We start from the raw sequence: 22,595 nt of genomic DNA, 5'->3' as shown, positions 1-22,595 counted from the left end.
TATTAAAGGTTATTTAAAATGTGTGTAGAATCATTTAAGAAGAGTAAATGATGTTTCTACATTCTTATAATATCTTTATTTATCAGACAGTAGATTTTTCTGTCGTACTGATCAGTATAGCCATTGGAACATATGGTAAAATTTAAGTCAATCATGTCTTTAGCTCATTTTTCTGTACTTTAACACCCACAGTTTCTTGTGGTTTTTCTGACCTTTTTTGGTGCTTGCTTCATTAACTTAGTGACTTATTAATTAATACGAAGCAATACAAGTAAAAGCAAGTTATTATTTATCAAAATGACACTGAAGTTTTTAATTTATGATGCCCTACACTACAGATATTAAGCAGTGTTTATCACACATTATTCATATGTTCATAACTGAGAGAGGAGCGTGTCACTGGCAGGCATGGTGTGAAATGGCATGGTATGAGTCAGAAGAATACATTGTCATTGTCCATGTGTAGTATACTCCATTGGAGATATTTCTAGTTATTTGCCACTAGTCACGACTATATGCAATATTTTCACTTGCACATTAATATTTCAAAAACAAAACTGGCATCAGGTGAAACTACAGATGATGGTGAGAAAAATTGACAAAGATATTTCTACATTAATTTGTAAATCATGAGAGATATCTGTTATTTATCTTATATCATTCTCTTCACAATGCTGTGAATTCAGTAAATATTTCAGTAAGAAATACCCAGAAAGGAATTTCTTTCTGACATGGGAATGTCCAAGTCAAGCTGAACAAAATTGTTCTGACATTGTTTGCCTGGGCTGTACATTCTTGTAGGTATGAAGAGTTGTTTGTAAAATTTTACAGAAAATATAATTCTGGGTTTGTGTATAATATATTACAATATTAATATAACGAGCGAATACACTGTTATCACTGCAAGTAATACTTTTTTACTGATAACATTGCGGTTTGCACCTTTTTATAGTACTTATTGTTTGTCATATGCTTTTTAATTTGATTTTCCAAAAAGTGTTCTGGAATTTAAGGATGTGTGTAGTCACTAGAGTTGTGACATTCTACAGCTCAGAGATGTTAATCAGTTAATAATATGGAAATGTAAGACTGAAAAAATGCTAAAATACAAGGTGAAATAGTACGGATGATGAAAAGACTATATGTAAATAATGCACTTGAGCTGTAACTGGACTAAGAATTTGAAAGTTAAGCAGAGTATGGGCAGGTCTTTCTATTTTTATTTTTTTATGTTAAAAACAAAATGTACTGAAACACTCCATGTTCAGAGAAAAGAAACCATCAGTATCAGATATCTGTTTTTTTTCAGTGAACTAATAAAAGTTTCTATCTATCATCCAGAAATCAAAGTTATTATCAAAAATATTATCATTGAACAAATACATAAACTATAAAGATGAAAAATTACTTACTTAAATTTTTACATTACCATGTCTCTTATTTTCTGCAATGTTTTGTTTGTTCATTTGAAGATATACTATCCTTTATTACACAGCATCTCAACAATAAACTAATAATTCATTGTTTCTGTACATGCTACATGCTCCAAAGAACTAAACACTTTATGATATTTATTCAAAGGCAATCCTTGGCACATAATAGCTGACAGTCTCTTTATCATGTGAATATTTTTCAATATCCGTAAATAGCATGTTTTCATCTCGGAACTAAACAAAACAAACCTAATCTTAAAAGCATATTATTCAGCTATATGACTGAATCTAATAAATTAGCTTTTGATAATGTTGAAATTGATTTTTGTGTTATGCCTATAGCAATAACTATGACACAGTACTTGTATTCATATACATACATATTTTTGTTTGTTTCTTTGTTTGTAACTGCACAGTATACTTTCATTTTGTTCATAGTAAAACATTTTCTTCATATACTTTAACACTGTAATCGTATTTAAACGTATTAAGTAAATATTTATACATCTTCTCATACTTTGTTTTGTTTAATTTCCATTACAATGTCACCTCAATATTTTGCATAAACTGTCATTTTAGTTTATCTGGGTGCACAAATATCACTTGACTTCTACATGTCCATTGGACAGCTATATTGTCCTGCCAGAACTACAGAGCAGCCATGAGAAAGTTGACAGTAAAGCATCATTACTCACACGTTTTCTATATATAGATACCATTAACGTGGCGAAGCCTGAAAAAAAGTAATGAAGTAAGGAAATAAGGTTTTCATAAATCACTTCCTGCTATTCTGCCTTGTATTTCACAGTGCCCCAGTTCTAGATATTTCAGTGTTCTCCAAACAGTTTAGGGTTCAAGACAGTTTTATATTCTTACTAACATGTTCATTGCAAGAAAAATGCAGAAGACTGACTACATGTGTGATGTTTATTTATTTACTAATTTGTTTACCATGTAAGAGAAAGTAAGTCTTCAGATCCTTCTCGGTTACAACATATGTCACAAGGGCATTGGTAAACGTGCTGCAAGTGACAGTCTTTTAGAGTAACCAATGAACTAACATGTTTTGGGTAAATGGAAAGAAAAGAAGTCTGTAGTAAGGAAAGCTTTCTATGTAGCACACTTGATTAGTAAAGGCATCGCCTTGAGAGCAAAATAAGTTATAACCCCTATACTTGTCACTTATCTGGCCTATAATTTACTATAATGCCCCATTCAGCATGTACCATACTAAACACCTGCAGCAATTACAGAGCCCTCAGAGGTTTCTAACAAAGAAGCTCAAGGGGCACCAGCATGTGCCTTACACAGACTGACTAAAGTCACTGTCACTATACTCCATATCTTATAGACTTGTCTGTTGATATACACAGCTTTGGCCATTATTGCATACATTTTCATTTGATCAGAATTGCACATTGTGAGATGCACAAAACTAATCTATGGTTGTTACTTACAGAAACAGTTTGGATAAAAGTGAACTCTGCTGTCATTTGCTCACAGTTATTCAGCCATTGATCTGGCCTGGCATCGTTTGTGTGCTTTTATGTCAAGCAAGCTGGAATTTATAACTGTGGTTGTTTCTTTCACAGTCCAGTATCAGAGGTGTGCAGAGAAAGTGTAGTCAGTTTTCTTTTGTGAGAGCTGTGTCAAATTTGGTTGGTCATCTGTTTTTACTGAGGTGCTGCACTGCTTGACTCTGAGGTAGGCATACAAAGAAGCTTCTTGCCATAACTGTTACATTACAGCAGTTCTAGAAAGTGTGAGTTTGTAAAGTTCAATTTCACTGTTTTGAAACTTGTAAATACTTTCAGAAAAGCACTTTTTGCAATACGAGTACAGCCAAGATTGGGACTCGGCTCTTGACACCCCTTCTACTTACTTACTTTGAATCGCTGTATTTAGAGTACAGAGAACTCCATGCAGTGTCAGGCTTTGTATATGCTTTCACTGGACTAGCAGTTTCAGCCTTGATAGTCTGAGGGATAGTCTATGGGGACCAATGCAAAGCAGATGCATGCTGAATTAATGTGTCCCTTGGAGCCTTGCCAAGTTGTTACCATTTGAAGCATCTCTGATGTTGCTAGAAGCATACTGTATTTTTTCTAATTGGAAAACTAGCTAAAATCACACGATTCATGGTGTTACTATTTGTAACAATGACTGCAAGCAAGTTATGACATTATATGATTGACTTCAATACTTGGCTTAGTTTCTGGTATGTTTCCAGGGGGATTCAGTTTTGGTCAGCATGGGGAGTAAAAGGCTATCAGACCATATTACTTGGCATATGATGGCCTGCACCTGTGTTGGTGTATTTATTTAATTTTTATTCCACAGGATTTTCTGATCTACACAAACAATGGTTATATGACTCATTCCTCATTGCTTGGTATGTTGCTAACAAATAGATGGGAGGATGGGCTCAATAATAACTTTTATACTGTTTTTGCTGTGTAAGTGAATGGCAGAAGACAAGCTATCTAGCTTGACATTTCTGTGTGTCTTATTAATATGATTATAGTGCGTATTTGCCTGTGTGAGATAAATGTCTTTACAGACTGACTACTGACAGCATGGAGCTGCCATATTTTTATGCATTTCTCCCGGCTTTGTCAGTCGCTTGGAATGTAGGTGGGAGGAAGGGCACAGCAATATGTAAGTGTTGTACTATTTGACTGACTATGGCCTTATAACAGATCATATTTAGCAATATAGCAATATGTAAGTGTTGTACTATTTGACTGACTATGGCCTTATAACAGATTGTGACTGTTGCATAACACCTGCAGAAGGTAATGTAATGAATGTCAGCAATTATCACCTGTCTGGGCATGCATAACTTTGCAAGTCATTAGCACAGTGCACCATGCATAACTTTGCAAGTCATTAGCACAGTGCAGTTACAATATAGCGCTGAGTCATTGTCACTTTTCAGGTAAAACTGTCAGCAGCTGTCACTGTTATTCACATAAGCAGAAGTAGTTATCACATTGATGAATGCACGACTAACATTTGGCTCTTTCTCCACTTGCAGTGATTGCAGTACACCCCCACCCCCTCCACACTACTTTCATATATCATGTATAAAATTTCAAGAAATATCAGCAGTCTAGGAGGAAAATTGTAGACATTACATCTTCAATTGCTGTTTTTCTTGAGAAAGTGGCTGGAATAAGAGGATTTGCGGTGTACTTTATGAATAATTTGAGTATATATTATTATTGACTGCCTTGCATCCTCTCATTTGACAGAAAATCATAATTTTATTTTAACTAAGGCAATGACAATATCCAAACTCATGTGTTGTATTTATTTGAGACTGTTCTGCACTGCAGTGGTAAATTATTTCCTTTGCTTTTGAACTATGAAGTCATTCTGTTGCGTTATTTGTTATAGTATTTCTCTTTTATTTATCATTAAATATATACCTCCCTTTGTGAGTGAGATCTGTTTGGTGAGCTAAGTAGGGTGTAAAGTAGCTGGGGATATATATATATATATATATATATATATATATATATATATATATATATATATATATATATATATATATATATATATATATATATAGACACATTCAGGCAGTTGGGATCGAAATCTTTTTATAGCTAAGTAGTTTGTGTGTGGCTGCATTGTTGGTGGATAGCGAGGTTTCAAGACAGAGTCATTTTGCCACCTGTTCACTGTTATTTCAAGGCTGTTAGATGTATGCATTATTATCATTGGTTTTGTATTATGAATCTTTAATGTTGTTTTATAATAATTGATAAGTGACGCAGTTGGGAGCATGCGGTATAGGACATTATTAGTGTTTCTTTTCATTTTAAATGCCCATAATAGACCTCGTGGGAATCTTGTAGAATAGGAGTGGTTTCAAACTTTGTGATCTGTTGTGCTTGTTCTGTAATAACCTGTTGGTGGTTTACTTGCAGTTGCAGTGTTTTGTATAGCTAGTTAGGGTGTTCCCTGAAATGTATGTATAGTTTGTTGCTGAAGTAAAGTAAATGCATGCTATTTTTCTTTATTCACTGGGTGGATGGGTGACCCAGCAGTACACCATTTTCTGGCACAACCAGATTAATGCATGAAATACCAACAGCAAAGTTTAGATCTCCATTACCAACTGTTTGGTCATTTGGAATGTATGTTGTCCTCTAGGCTGACTTGATTGGTACATGCCCCAAAGATGTTTTGGAACAAAAAAAAAACACTGGTTATTGGAAGCTCTGTGACATCAGAATAAACACAAGAGGATCGGCTCCGAACCAATCCAGCAAGAATGAAGGCGAGATTGACAACTTTACATTTACTGGATGTTCTTCGTCTTCCATTGCTGCAGTCCTGAATATTGGGTATAGCCCGCGTCCCAGTCGGCCCGAATACCAGAGTATAAGGATGACGTCGGTCAGGGCGCATTAGACTGGCGTCAATGCGTCAGGGTACTAATCGCATGACCGGCGTCATATCCTCAGTCTTTTTTGCCGCATGGTCCGATGCAGAAGCAGTTTTGCGAGTGCAGGTTGGCGTACTGAAATATTTCCGAAACCGGAGTTTCAGACCGAAACAGAGTTGGCTAAGTACCCCGTTGGGGAACATTTTGGTTTTTCTTGCCTCAGTATTTTACGGATGTCAGAAAAAGTGAATAACTGTATTTCTTGTGGGAAACAGATACCTCATAGGGATTATCATACCTTGTGTATACCTTGTTTAGGGCCTGAGCACGGCGTTGTTGGTTGCGCTCTTGTGCTAGGTTTAACAAGCGCACTATTAAGAGGAGGTTAGACTGTGCCAGGTTAGTGTTTGGGAAGCGTTGCAATTATAAAATGCCGTCGGATGCTCCGGCGCCGCTTCCTCAAGAAGCGCAAGGATAAAACAGTGAAGCCTAGGGTTGAGGAACCGGCAGTCCCGGACGTCGGTTCCTTGGAAAACTCAGTGGAGCGGAGGTTTTGCCAGGAGTTTCCATGGAGTCCCAGGCAGAAACTATACTCTTACAGGATGTGCCTTCTCAGGAGGTAGGCCAGGCTGAGGGGCTTCTCAGGTGACTGTTCTTCCCTCTCTTCCCAAGGTAGTTAGGGCCTCTCCTTCTGTTGCCAAAGCTTCTATGAGAGGTAGGCCTACTTCAGCTTCAGTGGGGCTTCTCCTACCATTTCAGGTTCTGTGCCTAAGAAACATATGCTTAAGATGGCAGAAGATTTGATTACTATGATTAGGGTTCTATGCCCCGCCTGATAAGAGGCCTAGGGTGGAACCTGAGTTTGAGAGTTTTGAACAGTGTTCTGAGGCTTCAGAATCTTCTGTGGAAGATTTGCAGGAGTATCCTACCTATTCTGATTCTGATGTGGATGATTCCACTCCTACAGCGTCTCCACCTGAGGATTTCTCATTTTCAGAGACTTTGCATTCCATGAGGGAGCACTTTAAATGGGAAGGCCAGGATTACTCTGACTCAGGAAAAGGCTTAGGGAGTTCTTGTTTTACCCCAGCATAGGCCTTTAGCTATTCCTCCTGTGTTGAATGTGGTGGAAGATGTTTTGCAGAGGCTTCCCTGAACCCTGACTCTTTGCCTCCTGCTCCTGTTAAGCCTGATAGGTATTATAGGGTGCCCAAGCTCATAAATATTTGTTTAAGAGTCCTAGGGCGGACCCAGAAACTATTTCCCAGGGGCCTAAGGGTGTAAAAGCTTCTGTGGTTAAAAATCCTGTCCCCACTGATAAAGAGGCGAGGGCTTTGGATAGGTGGGGAAAGAAAGTGTATACTTCTTCCACTCTAGCCATGAGGGCTTTGAATTGTCAGTTTCACATGTTAAAATATCAGAATTACCTTCTTTCACAATTGAAATCTAAGGTGGATGCTTTGGCGGAAGGTATTGAGTGTAAAGAGTTGCTGGATTTGGTTCATGTGTCCGAACAAGTGGGTAAGCATTCTTTGCAATGTGGTTTTGATGCTGTACAGGCCTCCTCGAGGGTGGCTGCTACCAGCTCTGTTCTTCCAGGCATGCCTGGTTGAAGGATCAGAATTTAGCTGAGCATGTTAAGACAAGGATTTTGGATGCTCCTTTACAGTCTGATGTGTTGTTTGGTTCGCCTGTGGAAGCTGTTTTAAAGAAAATGGAGGACAAAGCTAAGTCTATGCAAACTGTTAAAGATTTTTTGCAGGTGCAGCCACCAAAGTTTAGTAGAAATTGGCCTGCTAAGGGGTGGACATATCCTGCTTATGATTCTCAGTCTAGGGGTAGGTCTAGGCGTGGTAGGGGCAGGGCTCAAAGTTCTTTTAGGCCTAGAACAGGGAGTTCACCTGCTCAGACTTCTGGTGAGGGCAGGGGTCAGTCCTTTCGTAAACAGACCCAATGACCTGTCTTTTCAGCTGCCAGCAGATTCACGTCTGGCAGCTCCTTTGGGGGGAAGACTGTCTCTTTTCAAAGAAAATTGGGATTTAATTACTCTAGACAAATGGGTGTTGGATATCATTCACCACGGTTACAGATTTTATTTCCATACAATGCCCCCTTTCAAAGGCATGCCAGATGTTCCTCCTCAGCAAAGAAAAGAGGCTCACAAACAAGTTTTACAGTTACTTCACATAGGGGCCATTCAGCCAGTCCCTGTGTCAGAAAGGCCTAGGATTTTATTCTCGCCTGTTCCTTGTACCAAAGAAGGGGAACACGTGGAGACCAATTTTGGATTTATCTCTCCTCAACACGTTTTGGACATTCCCAAGTTCAAGATGTTGACGTTACAACAGCTCTTACCTCTGCTGGGCAAAGATCACTGGATGGTAACTTTAGATCTCAAGGAAGCTTACCTTCATGTGCCTATAAGGCTAAGTTGCAGAAAGTATCTGCGGTTTCGAGCTGGAAATTCTCATTATCAGTTCTCTGCATTGCCCTTTGGCTTATCTACTGCCCAGAGTATTCACAAAGGTTCTGGCTCCAGTGATAGCTTACTTCAGGCTTCAAGGAATTCAAATCTATCCTTACTTGGGCGACTGCCTGATTCTGGCTCAAGAAAAGGAAGACCTTCTACAGCATCTGGAATATGTTATAGCAGTGCTAAGATGCCTAGGGTATTCTGTGAGCGAAATAAAGTCCAGTCTAGTACCCTCTCAAGACATGTGCTTTCTGGGTGTAAGACTGAATACAGCAGCCCAGATGGCCTTTTAACCCCGGACAAACAAAAGAGTCTGTCACTTTACTTCCATCAACTATCTCATCAGTCCGTGCTGACTGCAAGGACAGTCCTTCAAGCATTAGGGTTCATGGCATCTTGTATTCTGGTGCTTCCCAATGCCAAACTGCATATGAGGAAGCTACAATGGTATCTCAAAAATGTATGGACACAGCACTGCCAGGATTTGGACACTGTCATTCAAATAATACCTTGCATTCAAAAAGAATTTTTGTGGTGGGCTCAGGAATGTCACCTAAACAAGGGACTCTCTGTGACCCGGCCAGAGGCAAGTCAGATTCTAACGACAGATGCCTCGGACATTGCTTGGGGAGCTCATCTAAATGGAAAGTGGATACAAGACAAGTGGCCTGCCAGACTACAGCATCTGCATATCAACATGAAGGAGATGTTAGCAGTCCAGTTTGCATTGATGGCTTTCAAGGAGTTACTTCTTCCAGGGCAGGTGTTGATTCTAACAGACAACACAACTGTCATGTGGTACATCAACAAGCAAGGGGGAACACATTCCTATCCTCTATGCAGGCAAGCAATGATTTTATGGGAGACTGCGCTAAGCTTGCAACTAACTCTTCAGGCAAGGTTTCTGCCAGGAGCACAGAACTCCTTAGCAGATGTGTTAAGCAGACAAATCATGGATCCCCACGAGTGGAAACTGGATCTTCATGTATTTCAGAAACTGACAGTGTCATGGGGAACTCCAGACATAGATCTGTTCGCTTCTCCACTAAACCACCAGCTGCCAAAGTATTGCACAAAGGGGTTTCATCACACAGCTTGGAAAGTGGATGCTCTGTCTTTCAGTTGGAAAAACCTTCATGTGTATGCCTTTCCACCTCTACCGCTTCTTCCAAAGGTACTATTAAAGGTCAGACAAGACAGGCCAAGGATGATTTTGATAGCTCCAGATTGGCCTCGGCAACACTGGTACCCACTTCTACGGAGTCTGGTAAAGAAGCCTCCATGGCCTTTACCTCTGATTCCTCATCTGTTATCTCAGAAGGACGGTCATCTGCTCAATGTCAAGCTTCACTCTCTTCATCTAACAGCCTGGCATATTCTGTGTTGAAACATAGCAGGTCTCACCTTCCTCAACAAGTTTTAAATGTGATTATGGAAGCTAGAAGGCCTAGTACTAGGAGAGTGTCATGAGAAAAATGGAAGAGATTTTTATTTTGGAGTACAGCAAAGAATTTGGAGATTTCAGAGCCTAATTTGAGTGTGGCTCTTCAATATCTTACTGAATTATTGGACAAAGGTTTGTCCTTCTCTTCCATAAAGATTCATGCTGCAGCAATTTCAGCTCACTATGATTGTGACCCACCTTTGTTTTCGCATCCTTTGTTCAAGCAGTTTCTTAGAGGGCAAAGAATATAAGACCCCGTAGAGCTCCTACTCCTGCTTGGGATCTCAATTTTGTGTTGGAAAAACTTACTCTACAACCTTTTGAGCCTGCAGCTACTGCTGAATTGAAATATTTGTCATGGAAGACTGCTTTTCTGTTGGCTATTACTTCTGCAAGAAGGGTGTCTGAGTTGCAGGCCCTTATGGCAGTAGAGCCCTTTTGATTTTCCATAAGGACAGGGTATCATTACGTACTAATCCTTCCTTTATGCCTAAGGTGGTTTCTAGTGTGGCTTTAAACCAAACTATTCATTTGCCTACGTTTTTTGCAGATCCTCAAAATAAAGGGGAAAAGATTTTGCACACTTTAGATGTACACAGGCAATTGCGTTATTATTTGAGCAGGACTAAAAATTTTAGGCAGTCCCAGCAGTTACTTGTTTCTTTTGCTTTGAGTTCACAGGGCAAGCCTGTGTCAAAACAAACTATTTCTAGGTGGATTGGCTTTTGCATTGCATTTTGTTATTCCCATCATGGTAAGGAGATTCCAGCTGGGATCAGGCCTCATTCCACTAGGGCTACTGCCACTTCAACAGCATTTCTAAGGGGGGTGGCAACTAAGGATATTCTGGAAGCAGCTACTTGGAGTTCAGTGCATACTTTCTCTAGGCATTATCACCTTCCTATCTACTCTAAGACTAGGGCTGGTTTTGCCACAGCTGTTTTACAAGGCATGTTGTCAGCTCCTACTACTTTATAATTTGCCAGCCTCCCTTACCTCTGCTTTGGGATTCTGCAATAGCCAGGACAGCAGCAATGGAAGCCGAAGAACATAGTACAGTTTTGTACCTACCATAAATGTAGATGTTCAAGGATCCCATTGCTCCATTCCAATTTACCTCCCTCCTTCCCTCTGTATTTAGGGGTGGTTGTGTAGGTGAGTTGACATGCTTACATTTTGTATATATATTGTTGTATATATTGTACATGTTTTTGGTGCAGGTTGTTTTGGGACTTGTCTTTTTGGGTCTTCTGACATCTGGGGCAAGAAAAGACTGAGGATATGACGTCGGTCATGCGCATTAGTACCCTGACGTACTGTCGTCAGTCTAATGGGCTCTGACCGACGTCATCCTTCTCTGGTATTCGGGCCGACTGGGACGCGGGCTATACCCAATAGTCAGGACTGCAGCAATGGAATCCTCGAACATCTACATTTATGGTAGGTACAAAACTGTACTTTTTCTTATTGTTATTCTTGGTAATGTTCTGTAGTCCCATAATGACATAAACGTGTGTCATATCATATGGGACTGTAGCTATTGTATACAGGCTTTATTTTTCTTCACATGTGACAAAATTAGCAAATGGGAAGCTACCGTTGTGTAAGTAATGAGGTTTCCTAGTTATTACTGCTACTTATGAGGAGTACACCAGTATATCAGTTGTGGTATAATTTTAATTGTTGCAGTTTTTTGCAGGTCAGAAAGGGAGGGGAACTTCATTTGCGTAGTAGACGTGCTCATTTTTTGAGATGAGTACCTTTATGTAGTAAAGGTGGTCATTGTAGTGGTCTGTTGTAATCACTTTTTGCTTGCTTATAATACTTCCGCAGATTGGTCATTAATTAACAATTTGATTAATGGTGATATGGTGTTATAGGATCTTGAACTGCTTTTATACATGGCCTTCATTGTCTACTTTATATTTTTAGTTAACATAATAGAAATTGTATTTTTTTTTCAGTTTGGGCATGGTATTGGGCATTATATGGTTGTAATAATGTTTGGTGTTTGGCATTAGATAAATTTCAAGTGCCTTTATTGGTCATAATACTAAGTTAGAGACTCTTTCAGTTTGTCATTTTGTAAATTCTATTAATCAGTAATTCCGAATAGACTTTTGTGATGGCTTGCTTTTCTGGGGATACTGTTAAGATTGTTTGAGACTTTGCTGTACACACTGTGATTTTGTTGGATTAGTTATTTCATATAGCTTGCTCGCATAAAGCTGAAGTGTTCAATTGCTATCTACAGTATTTATTCTCTGTAAGCTGCTGTAGGGGAGTTTGAGTCCTGTCAGGCAACTTTTCACTTTCCAGCATGATTCTGTGCACTAGTATCGAGTCTTCTAGCCCTGCTTCCTTGTGTCTCATATGAGAAGATCTGTAGTTCCTGTAGTCTTTGACCATATCCCTTACCTTCCATTGTACAGCACTTTTCTGGTAGCTTTCTTCTGCATTCCTTCAAGGTACCTGATATCTCTTTCTTTATGTTGTCTCGAACTATGCATGGAGATGCAGTCCAACCACGTGTAGAATGAAAGCATTATTTTTGGTTTGGAATCTTCCCATAATGGTATAAGTCATGAATCTACACCAGTGCCTTTTCTTTACTACACTTATTTACTACTTTACTACTACAGTTGCAATTTGAGATTAGTTTTCTTTGCAGAGACTGGTATGTGGAAGTAATCATAATTCGCTCCACCTTGACTAAACCCCCAATTCCAGTGAAAAGCATCCCCAAAGCATGATACTGCCATGACCATGCTTCACCGTGAGAATGTTCTTTTGGTGATGAGAAAGTGGTGTTTTTGTGCCAAACGTAACTTCTTGAATGTGCCCACAAAATTAAAACCTGCTCTCACCAGACCACAACACACTTTCCCACATGCTTCTGGGAGACTTGATATCTTGTTTTATGAATTGTAGCCTGGCCTGGATGTTTTTCTGTTAGAAAAGGCTTCTGTCCAACCCTACCTACCCTAGAGTCCAGACATATGGAGAATATGGGATATTGGTGTCACAAGTAGTACACAACCAGTACTTTTTCAGAAATTCCTGCAGCTCCTTCACTGTTGTAGGTCTCTTGCCAGCCTCCTTGACAGTGATCGTGTTGTCTTTTCATTTTGTAGGGACATCCAGTACTTTGTAACATCACTTGGTAATTGCTATGTCTTATTACACCTGCACCCGGAATATAATGAATGGCTACTCAACAGAGAATCTGATGCAATTTATAATCTGATGCAATTTCCCACCTGCACGTAAGGTGTTTGTTTATGAATTTTTCCTGTTGGAACCAGGAAATGTTACTAAATGGCATCTGGACTATTACAGAGGAAGCTCAACTGGCATGGATTTGACATGTACTAGATACTGTGACATGGTTTTCATGTTTACAGTGCAACTTTTTAAGTAATTGTTAATGCTTTGTGCCATGCTACTACTGCTTGAGTAATCATGTTATAGTAACTGTATAGATGTTGTGTGCACACAGAAGTGCCCAGGAAATCCTGGATTTACGCTGTTGAACTTGTCTATGATGCCCGAGTGGGGTATTGTGACGAAAGCTTTAGCCAAGTCCAGGTATGCTGTATGGACTGCTTTGGCCTCTAAAATGGCTGTGACTGTTTCGAAAAAGTCAACCAGGTTCAAAAGGCAGGATCTGCCCTTTACAAAGCTGAACTGGGTGGGATCAAGTGTCTAAGTCCTCAGTCTCTGAGTTCCATAATTATTCTTTCCATAGCGTTGCAGACCAGGCTGGTTAAGGTTATGGGGAGGTAGTTACCAGGGACTGTAGAGGTGCCTCCTTTGTGGAGTGGGACTACTGCTGCTGTACGCTAGTGTTAAGGTACATATCCTGTAGTAAGGCAAAGGTTAAATAGCATTTTTATGTGCGGGTTTAGCTCCTTTTGGAGTTCACGTAGCACGCAACCTGGCATATCGTCAGGTCCCATTGATGCTGTCTTTTTAGCTTTACTGAGGGCGGTTCTCACCTAGACATCTGAGATGACAGGGAGGTTACATTTAGCTGGGATAAGTATTTCTTTTTTTGGCAGGTGAGGGAGGTGAGAAATTTGCACTGAACCGGTGTGCCAGAATGTTGGCAATATCTGTGGGATCAGGGTATTTTTTGTCATTGTGAACTACCGCTGAGCATATCTGAGGGTTTCCGCCCAGGTTTCTAACATAGCTGAAGAAGGCCTTGTGGTTATCTTTAGTGTCCATAGCGATTTTCTCTCAGTTGGCCTTGGATGTTTTTTAAGAGAGAACATAGCTTTCTACTACTGCTGATCAGAGATGCCTTCTCTTTATGGGATTTTGCTCTGTCATGCAGTAGTTTCCTTTTGTTGTACAATTTGTTTATGGCTGGGGTCCACCAGCCTGCAGGCCTTCCCTTGGTGGAGAGGGTCTTGGTTTTATTTGGGATTGCATGATCCATGCATTCTTGGAGATGTACGTAGAAAGCATTTGTGAAGGATTCTGCATTGTGGGATGTGGTTTCCACTGGCCCAGTTGGATTAAAGGATACCATCTCAGTTATAAGAAGTGTGAAGTCGGCTTTTGAGAAGTTTTTCACTAGTCTTGTGTTGTGGGTGGAGGTGGGATCTGTATATCCAGGGATCTGTATATCCCGGGTGATTAGTTTGTGGTCAGATCTCACTAGTGAGGGGTATACTTCCAGTGTGGAGCACTTTGTCCCCATGTTTGTGATTATCAGGTCTAGTACAATATCTCACCTTTGTTGTAGAGGTGACTAGCTGTTCCATTGCATTTGAATTTATGAATTCCAGGAACCTTTGGCCTGGGGTGTTAGTAAGTTCGTGATTAACTGTACTAAGACCGATTGCTTCATGTCATGATTGAAAACAATTATGCATTTATAGTGGGCATGAGTCTACTCTGTGCTGCAAGAGAAACACACTCATTTCTAGACTCCCTGAAATGTGAATAAAGTCAGAGCATTCTGGTTGCTGGTTAGTATCTTACCAGGGCATCTTTTTTAATATTTTTTTAATACATTTTTTTACCTGAATTTAGAGAGAGCCAGCTCACCTAAAAGTATTGTCACTTCTATTGTGACTTCTAGTGTTGCTGATCTGAGTGAGCAGAACGGTGCGGTTATAATACATTTATCATTTGTTTGAATCTGAAGATCAGAAGTAAAGCTTAGATGCATGTAGTGCAGACATTTTTTAGATTCAATTAAATTACTAAAGGCTATACTGATCTGTTATTTTTTTTCTTAATTTAATGTCTGTGAAAGAGTATTTAGCTATGCTAGTAAGTAGAAGTGCAGAAAAAATATTTCTGATAGCATTATAGCATGGCCTAGTTTGATTTTTAGAGGGCAGGAAGGATTTAATTTAGCAACAAAGCCCTAGTCTTGAATGCATGGATGAAGATGGGCAGATAGTGGGTTTATTCTTTTGCAGGTTACTGTAATTTTATCAGGCCAGTTGCTTCACTATAAATGTATTTGATTTGACTGTATTCCTCCCTTTGTTTGTTCTTGGAGAAAGAAGTATTGTGAGAGGGAGGCAAGGAAGCGGAAGGGAGATAAATGTACATCGGTGATGCAGTCTTAGGTAGTACTCAAAACAACATGCATTTATCTTATTTCATTTGCAACCACCCCCAAACATTTGTGTGTATATATATGTATATATATATATATATATATATATATATATGTATATGTATGTATATATGTATATATATATATATATATATATATATATATATATATATGTATATGTATGTATATATGTATATATATATATATATATATATATATATATATATGTATATATATATATATATATATATATATATATATGTATATATATATATATATATATGTATATATGTATATATATATATAGAAGTATAACGATAGGTGCATTGATTTTCACGTGCCTCTCTGTAATCAGAATGTTGTATTGCATTGTGTTTTTCAGGTGTGATTTCAAGTGTAAAGCAACACAGCCACCACCAAAGATGCCATCTGTTGAGGAGAAAGCAAGCAGCATTTACCTGTTGGGTGAGGAAACTGACTGTGATGGTTGTAGCAGTGGTTCAGACGATGGTATGCACCTTGATGTACCACATAATGCCAACCAGAGTGAGGATGATGATTATGACTCGGATGATGACACACACGTCTGTGTGAAAAGGCCATTGCCTGTGATAAGGATGATGCTCCTGTACCCGCCGTTCCTGAAAGACCACTACCAGTTGCCAAAGCAGACCTGACCAGTAATCATGACAGTGACCAAGACAGTGAGGATGAGGTGCCACTTGCACAACTAAGGAAGGTGCCCACACACAAGTTGGCCACATACTATGGCCACCAAGGGCATTCAGAGTATGGCCGAGCGATGACATGCCTTTATCTGTGTTCACGAAAGCACCTGGTCTAAATGACACAGCTATGCAGTCCTCCACAGTGCATGGCACTGCAACTGCTGATAAGGGTGTGGATGTGCCTCGCCTGTGCATGATGTGGGAAGTAGTCCACAGTTTGGTGATTGTGATGGAGATAATCCTCTAGATCTGAGTCCAAGTAGCTCCTTGTCAGAGACTGATATGGGTGTGCCTCAGCAGGAACATGTGTCAACAGTTCACTACCAACTGCAAGCAGTACAGTTGCTACTGGCATTCAGAGCATCATCTCTCAACCCTTCAGCCTTTCCCATTTCCAACTGTTCCTTGCGACCCAGTCAGGTCGCCGAGCATGCCCACCACGTAAAATCACGTGGGAAAAACATCTTCAAACTTTACACATTGAGGAATTTGTGGGGCCAGTAGGACCAATAGATCACTTGGGCTCAGATAGCACAGAGATGGACTTCCTGAATTTGATGTTCCCAGAGGAGCTATACACCTGTATTGCTAATGAAACAAATCGCTATGCTGCACAGAGGCAGGCGCAGCAGGCAAGGTTGATCTGTGTGGAGTCCTGTGTGCCCAGGAGGCGTCAGCACATTTTTAGGTGTCGAATATACATGTCTATTGTACATGTTCCTGAATTGAGGCAGTACTGGGAAACGCACCATGTATATGGTCGCTTCCCAATAGCAGAGTACATGACCAGAGATAGGTTTGAAAAAATTCAGCAGTACTTCCACTGCAATGATAATAGCCTGAGCCTACCACATGGTGCTGTGGGTCATGACAAGCTACATCACGTCCCAGTACTGGATGCAGTGCTTCATGCAGAACACGTTACAATGTGCATCGTGAAGTGGCTGTAGATGAAGCCATGGTTGGCTTCCGTGGACGCTTGACATTTAGACAGTTTATGCCTGGTAAGCCTGAGAGGTATGGCATTAAGGTGTGGGTGTTGACAGACTCGACCAATGGGTATGTAAGTGAATTCCAGGTATACACTGGAAAAACGGAGCAGAATACAGAGGTCGGGCTGGCACACAGAGTTGTAGTTGACTTAACTAGGGGACTGATTGGCAAGAAGCATCACATTTACTTTGATAACTTCTTTACCTCTGTTCCACTAGCACAGCAATTGCTGAAAGATTATCTATACTGTTGTGGAACCATGCGCACCAATAGGTCAGGATGGCCTCTTACATTCAACAGACAGGCCATTGGAAAAGCAGCTCGAGGCTACTACAAACAATTGCAGAGTGGACCACTGCTAGCTACTGAATGGAAGGATAGCAAACCAGTATTCCTCCTGTCAACTAACTGTAACCCAACTTTGCCAGTCTCCAGCACATACAGAAGAAAGTGTGATGGAAGAAAGACATCAGTGCCATGTCCACCAGTTGTAAACATGTACAACAGTTACATGAATGGGGTGGACAGAGCAGATCAGCTGAGGACACAGTATCCCAGTGCCAGAAAGGCCCGCAAATGGTGGCTGTACTTGTTCTGGTTCTTATGGGATGTGGCCATTGTCAATGCTTTCATTATATTCCGTGAAAGTATCAGACATCAGCAACTATCACGTTCTGGACGTATTATTCCGGCAACACAGTTACAGTTCCGAAGGAACCTAGGCTTGCATCTACTTGCCAGTTAAACAAAGAGGAAAAGATGCACTGAGATTACTGTCCCAGAGGCTGTGAGCCGATTTGAGCATGGCTCAAACTTTCCAGTGAAATGGCATAAATCAAGATGCAAAAACTGTGCCAGCAAGGGTAAACGTGCTGAGCCATCATGGGGGTGCCCAACTTGCAAGGTCAACCTGTGTGTTGAATGCTTTGGAGAGTACCATGGCCATAAATTTCTCCCATAGTGCTGTGGGCCTTGGGTGTGCCACTATGATGTAATGGTTCCCTCCGGCAAAGGACACATGCAAAAAAACACAGCCTGGGTCAGTCTAAGCCTTTTGACATGTTGCCTTGATGTAGCTCTCCACTCAGTCTCCCTCCCTTCAGGTGTAGTCAGTGTATGTAGGTCAGGGCAACAGGGTTTACATTAGCTCCTCCCTTCTGCCCATTGCAGAAAGGACACATGTAAATAGAACAGGCAGAGGTAAAGCAGAGTGCCTCACCTGCTTTTTCAGTGTACATGTGCTCTTTCTGTGCCCCCATGTCAGTTAGCAGCCAAGCCCTTCAGCACGAATGCCAGGAAGGTCCCTCTTCACTTTTGTTTTGCCAACTGCTCTTAGGTTGCTGGGTGCATCACAGGGGGCATACCCAGCCAGCATGGATCTTGTGATCCACCGGGATCGCACTTGGGAACCTGGAGACTCTACAGCACAGTCCCATAGTGCTGCTGTCCTCTGTAAGCATGGGCTTGGGTGTGCCACTGTGATGTACTGCAAAAACATGCAAAAAGACACAGCCTGGGTCAGTCTTGGTCTTGCCTTGATGTAGCTCTCCCCTCAGTCTCCCTCCCTTCCGGTGTAGTCAGCGTATGTAGGTGAGAGTAGTAAATGTATGAAGGTCAGGACAGCAATTAGTGAGTTACTTCAGTCCCTCATCCCTTAGGTCCATTGCTGAATGGGCACATGTAAAGAGAAAAGGCAGAGGTAAGGCAGACTGCTGCCACTGAAGGAGGTCATGAGACCATAGTGGTATCAGCAGTCTGAGTGGGCAGCCGGCACAGCTATGGGACACTACAGATAATCAACATCTGGAGCCCCATGCCTGTCCTTGGCATATTAGTGGAGCGGCGGTCCTTACCCTGCTTTTTCTCTTTACATGTGCCCTGGCTGTGCACCCTTGTCAGTGTCCACCCATGCTTTATTTCAGATAAGGTAAGACTGGAAGGGAAGATGTTCACTGGTTCAGAAGGGATGGCATTCACCTAACTGAGGAGGGCATTGCATTCTTCTTGACCAACCTCCACAATAGCGTGAGGAGAGCCCTGCATGATTGTGAGAAGAATGGAAAACACCCATGACCAAGTCGGACCAGTATAGTAAGTAAAACACTATTATGAAATGTGTTATGTAAAATTTATTTCTCTGAGCTTGGCAAATAACTGTTAAAAAATTTTCATATTTTGGTAAATAACTTTGCAAGGGAGCATCTGAATGTGCCAAGTAATATCTCATTTTGAAGACAGTATTGCTGGTTCTAATATGGTAAAAGAATTGTGCCAGTATGTTTGACACATGTGCAGATATCAAAGTTTGTTTGAGACTTATGGTTATGGAAATTATGATTTTTTTCATATTTTGGTAAATAACTTTGCAAGGGAGCATCTGAATGTGCCAAGTAATACCTCATTTTGAAAAGATTATTTATAGTTCTAACATGGTAAAAGAATGGTACCTGTATGTTGTACTCATAGGCAGATATCAAAGTTTGTTTCTGACTTAGGTTATGGAAATTATGATTTTTTTTCATATTTTGGTAAATAACTTTGCAAGGGAGCACCACATTGTGTGAAGTAATGCATCATTTTGAAGACAGTGTTACTCGTTACAACATGGTAAAAGAACTGTGTCTAGGCACTGTACACACGTACAGATATCACAGTTTGTTTAGTCTTGTACAAATATGAAAATTATACATTTACAATACTTCTCATTATTATGCCCATATCTTTGCGAGGGAGCATGGTAATCACACAAATGATGCGTCGTTTTGAAGCTGACATTCAGATGCACAACTTCTACACTGATATGTAGGCTCTGTCTGTTACAGCTGATGAGATATTAGGCTTTATCAATTATGAGAAATAATACATTAATCATATTTCTGTGAATATCTCATGAAAGGAGTGTCACACAGTTATGGTTAAAGTATCATTTTAAAGCTGACATTCATACTAACAAATTAAATTCAAATTGTATGGGTCTGCATGGTACATAGACCAAGATATTGTGCTTTGCTTTTCCAAAAAATTTAAAAAATTGCACAATATCAGCATTCCTTGCCAAATATTTCATTATGACTTTGATATGCACTATCAACATTTACACTGTTGGAAAGGTCAGTGTCTGCTGAACAGCTTTCGCATTTACACTTTTAGTGTAGCTCTTATAGTTAGAGTTATGAGCATTTGTTTTCTGTATAGTATTACAAATGGATTTTCTGAAAATGAGCTCAGGCTGCTCTGTTCCTATGGTGGAATTCAGCAGGCAGCTTTTCCTGAGCTGCTCTGGAGTGAATGAGTTAACTTGATCTCTAGGTGGGCTAGAAGGAACCTGACTCAGTTGAGCCAGTCCTCAAACGAGATCTGGTTTTGGCTCCATCTGTATGCATGGAATTATGGAGCAAGGGGTGCCTGTAGATGACATGGTCATGGCTGTGGCCACAAAGAAGAAATTTGCTGAAAAATCTTGATTTGATGGGAAATAGGAAATTCACCCTGGGGCTCACTTCTGTGGCTGTGCTCGACAGTGGCACAGGAAAGTAATTTTCTTGGGTGGCAAAAGCCAGGGTACTTTATTGGCTGGGCATGTATAGGCCGTAGGGCTGATAGCCTAGTTACCTACCTATGAACAGAATTCTTATATCCATCCCCCTAACAGGGAGTGTAGGGCACTGAACAAATTTGTGAAGTGTATGTTTCAGCAACCTTTGCACTCTGGTAGCTGAACTACCTGGCACATTTTACAGGATTGCAAAGGGACTTGACAAAGGAACTATCAGTTTCCCTTTCTTGGACCACTACTGCTGAGACCCAAACTTCTGTGACCTCACAGTTTGCTACCCTACAAAACTGTTTTTAGCTCGTCCATGAGGCCTATCTCGCATTCAGCTGAAGGTGCCTCAGGGACGGCAGGTTCTGGCATTTACATCAGGAGGCATGCCTGGATGCGCTTGTGTGATTTTGCAGAGCCTTTCATGTCTTCATTCATCAGTGCACCCTCTGGCAGTTTGTTGTTTGGCCATAAAGTTAGATACTCTCCAGGTCTGAGGAAGACTGAAAGGCCCTCTATGCAGTGGGCGCAACATTTTTAGACTCTGTTCCTTTTCTAGGAATTAACAAGGTGGTCAAAAAATGTGGTTCAGAAAGTTAGTGTCCTTTCTAAGATCCATTTAGAGAAAATTACCCCAGGGGCAGAGGTGGAACTGGAATGTACACACCACCCATGTAGTAGAGGAGGCCTGCAGAACCAGGTTTGAGATACCTTCTCTGATGGACCCTACCAGTGCTCCTGAAAGGAAGCTCGATTGCCACCTTCTGGATGCAATCAGGGGTTAATTCTCCTTGCACCAGTGAACCTGGCTAGACGTCACAAAAGGTAATGTGGGTGCAGAGGATTATTTTCAGAGTTTATATAATTCCCTTTTTCCCTGCCATTTCCATCTGTATACAAATTTCCCAATGTTCTACCCAGTCAGAGGAAGGCAGCAGCACTAGAAATACAAAACCAGCTAGAAAAGTCATCCAAGAGGTCTGACCAGACAATCTGGAACTTAATCATGATTCTTTTTAGTTATTTATTGTTTATTTATTTATTTATTTTACATTTGTTGACCGGGCTAGTCAAGAAAATGGGATAGGAGACCAATTTTGGATCCCAGCAGCAAGTTAGTTTGACACAAGGTTTTTGAATGGTTATGGTTGTCTTTTCTGCCCTTTTTGGTCAAGGATGACTGTGCTCAGTAGATCTTCAGGATGCATATTATCACCTAAAATTGAGCAGACCATCCAGAAGGTGTTAATGCTTTCAATTGTGAGCCAGTCACTGACAGTTCAGAGCACTGCCATTTGGCCTTACCGCATGCCCCAGGGTGTTCACCAAATGTATGACACTCGTAGCAGCTCATTTGAGACTGCAGGGATTCAGAGTGTTTTCATACTTAGATGACTGGCTCATTACTGCCCCGACCAGGCATCTGCTAATGAGAGAGAGAGAGAGAGATCAGGTACTCCAGACTTGCTCCCATCTGGGGATAACCAGAAATTACAAGTCTCATCTACAACAGTCTGAAACGCTGGAATTCATAGCAGTGCTTTACAAAAGTGTTTTTGACAGCTTCTCTTCGTCTCTGTCTCGAGAGCAGACTATCAGATTCTAGGTCAGGAAAATAATCCACAGTACCAGAATTTCAGCCTGGCTGACTTTACAAGCTTTGGAATCCGTGTCGGTGGCCGTAATTTTAGTTCCTTGAGCAAGGTATCATACGAGAATTCTTCAGTGTATGCTAGCGACACAATAGTCTGTTGTCTATCAACTCATGTCAGCCCAAATACTCAAGCATGCAAGAGATACCTTTGGTGGTAGATTCCATCAGTTCAGATTGTACAAGGCCGCCCTTTCATTATCCCTCAACCTAAGGCTGTAGTGACCATGGACGTTCCTCAGACTGGGTGGATTGGGCACTTCTGGAGAAAACTGTCCAAGGCACTCTGTCCCTCGAAGAGGCCAGTATGCATGTCAGTGTCCCGTGGGAGTGTCTACATGGTAAGATTTCC

The 22,595-nt window shown here is 40.8% G+C and overlaps 1 protein-coding gene across 1 annotated transcript in view; it reads left to right on the top strand.

Moving 5' to 3' along the window:
- Positions 1 to 22,595, top strand: part of LOC122801241 (FERM, ARHGEF and pleckstrin domain-containing protein 2-like) — a 611,801-nt gene that overhangs the window by 202,912 nt on the left and 386,294 nt on the right. The gene's annotated exons all lie outside the window — the stretch shown is intronic.

The sequence above is a fragment of the Protopterus annectens genome, chromosome 4.part1 (assembly GCF_019279795.1).
Source record: "Protopterus annectens isolate FY-2018-M chromosome 4.part1, PAN1.0, whole genome shotgun sequence".
Taxonomy (NCBI): domain Eukaryota; kingdom Metazoa; phylum Chordata; order Ceratodontiformes; family Protopteridae; genus Protopterus; species Protopterus annectens.
Note: the sequence above shows the minus strand (reverse complement) of the source record. Positions and strands in the feature narration are given on the sequence as shown.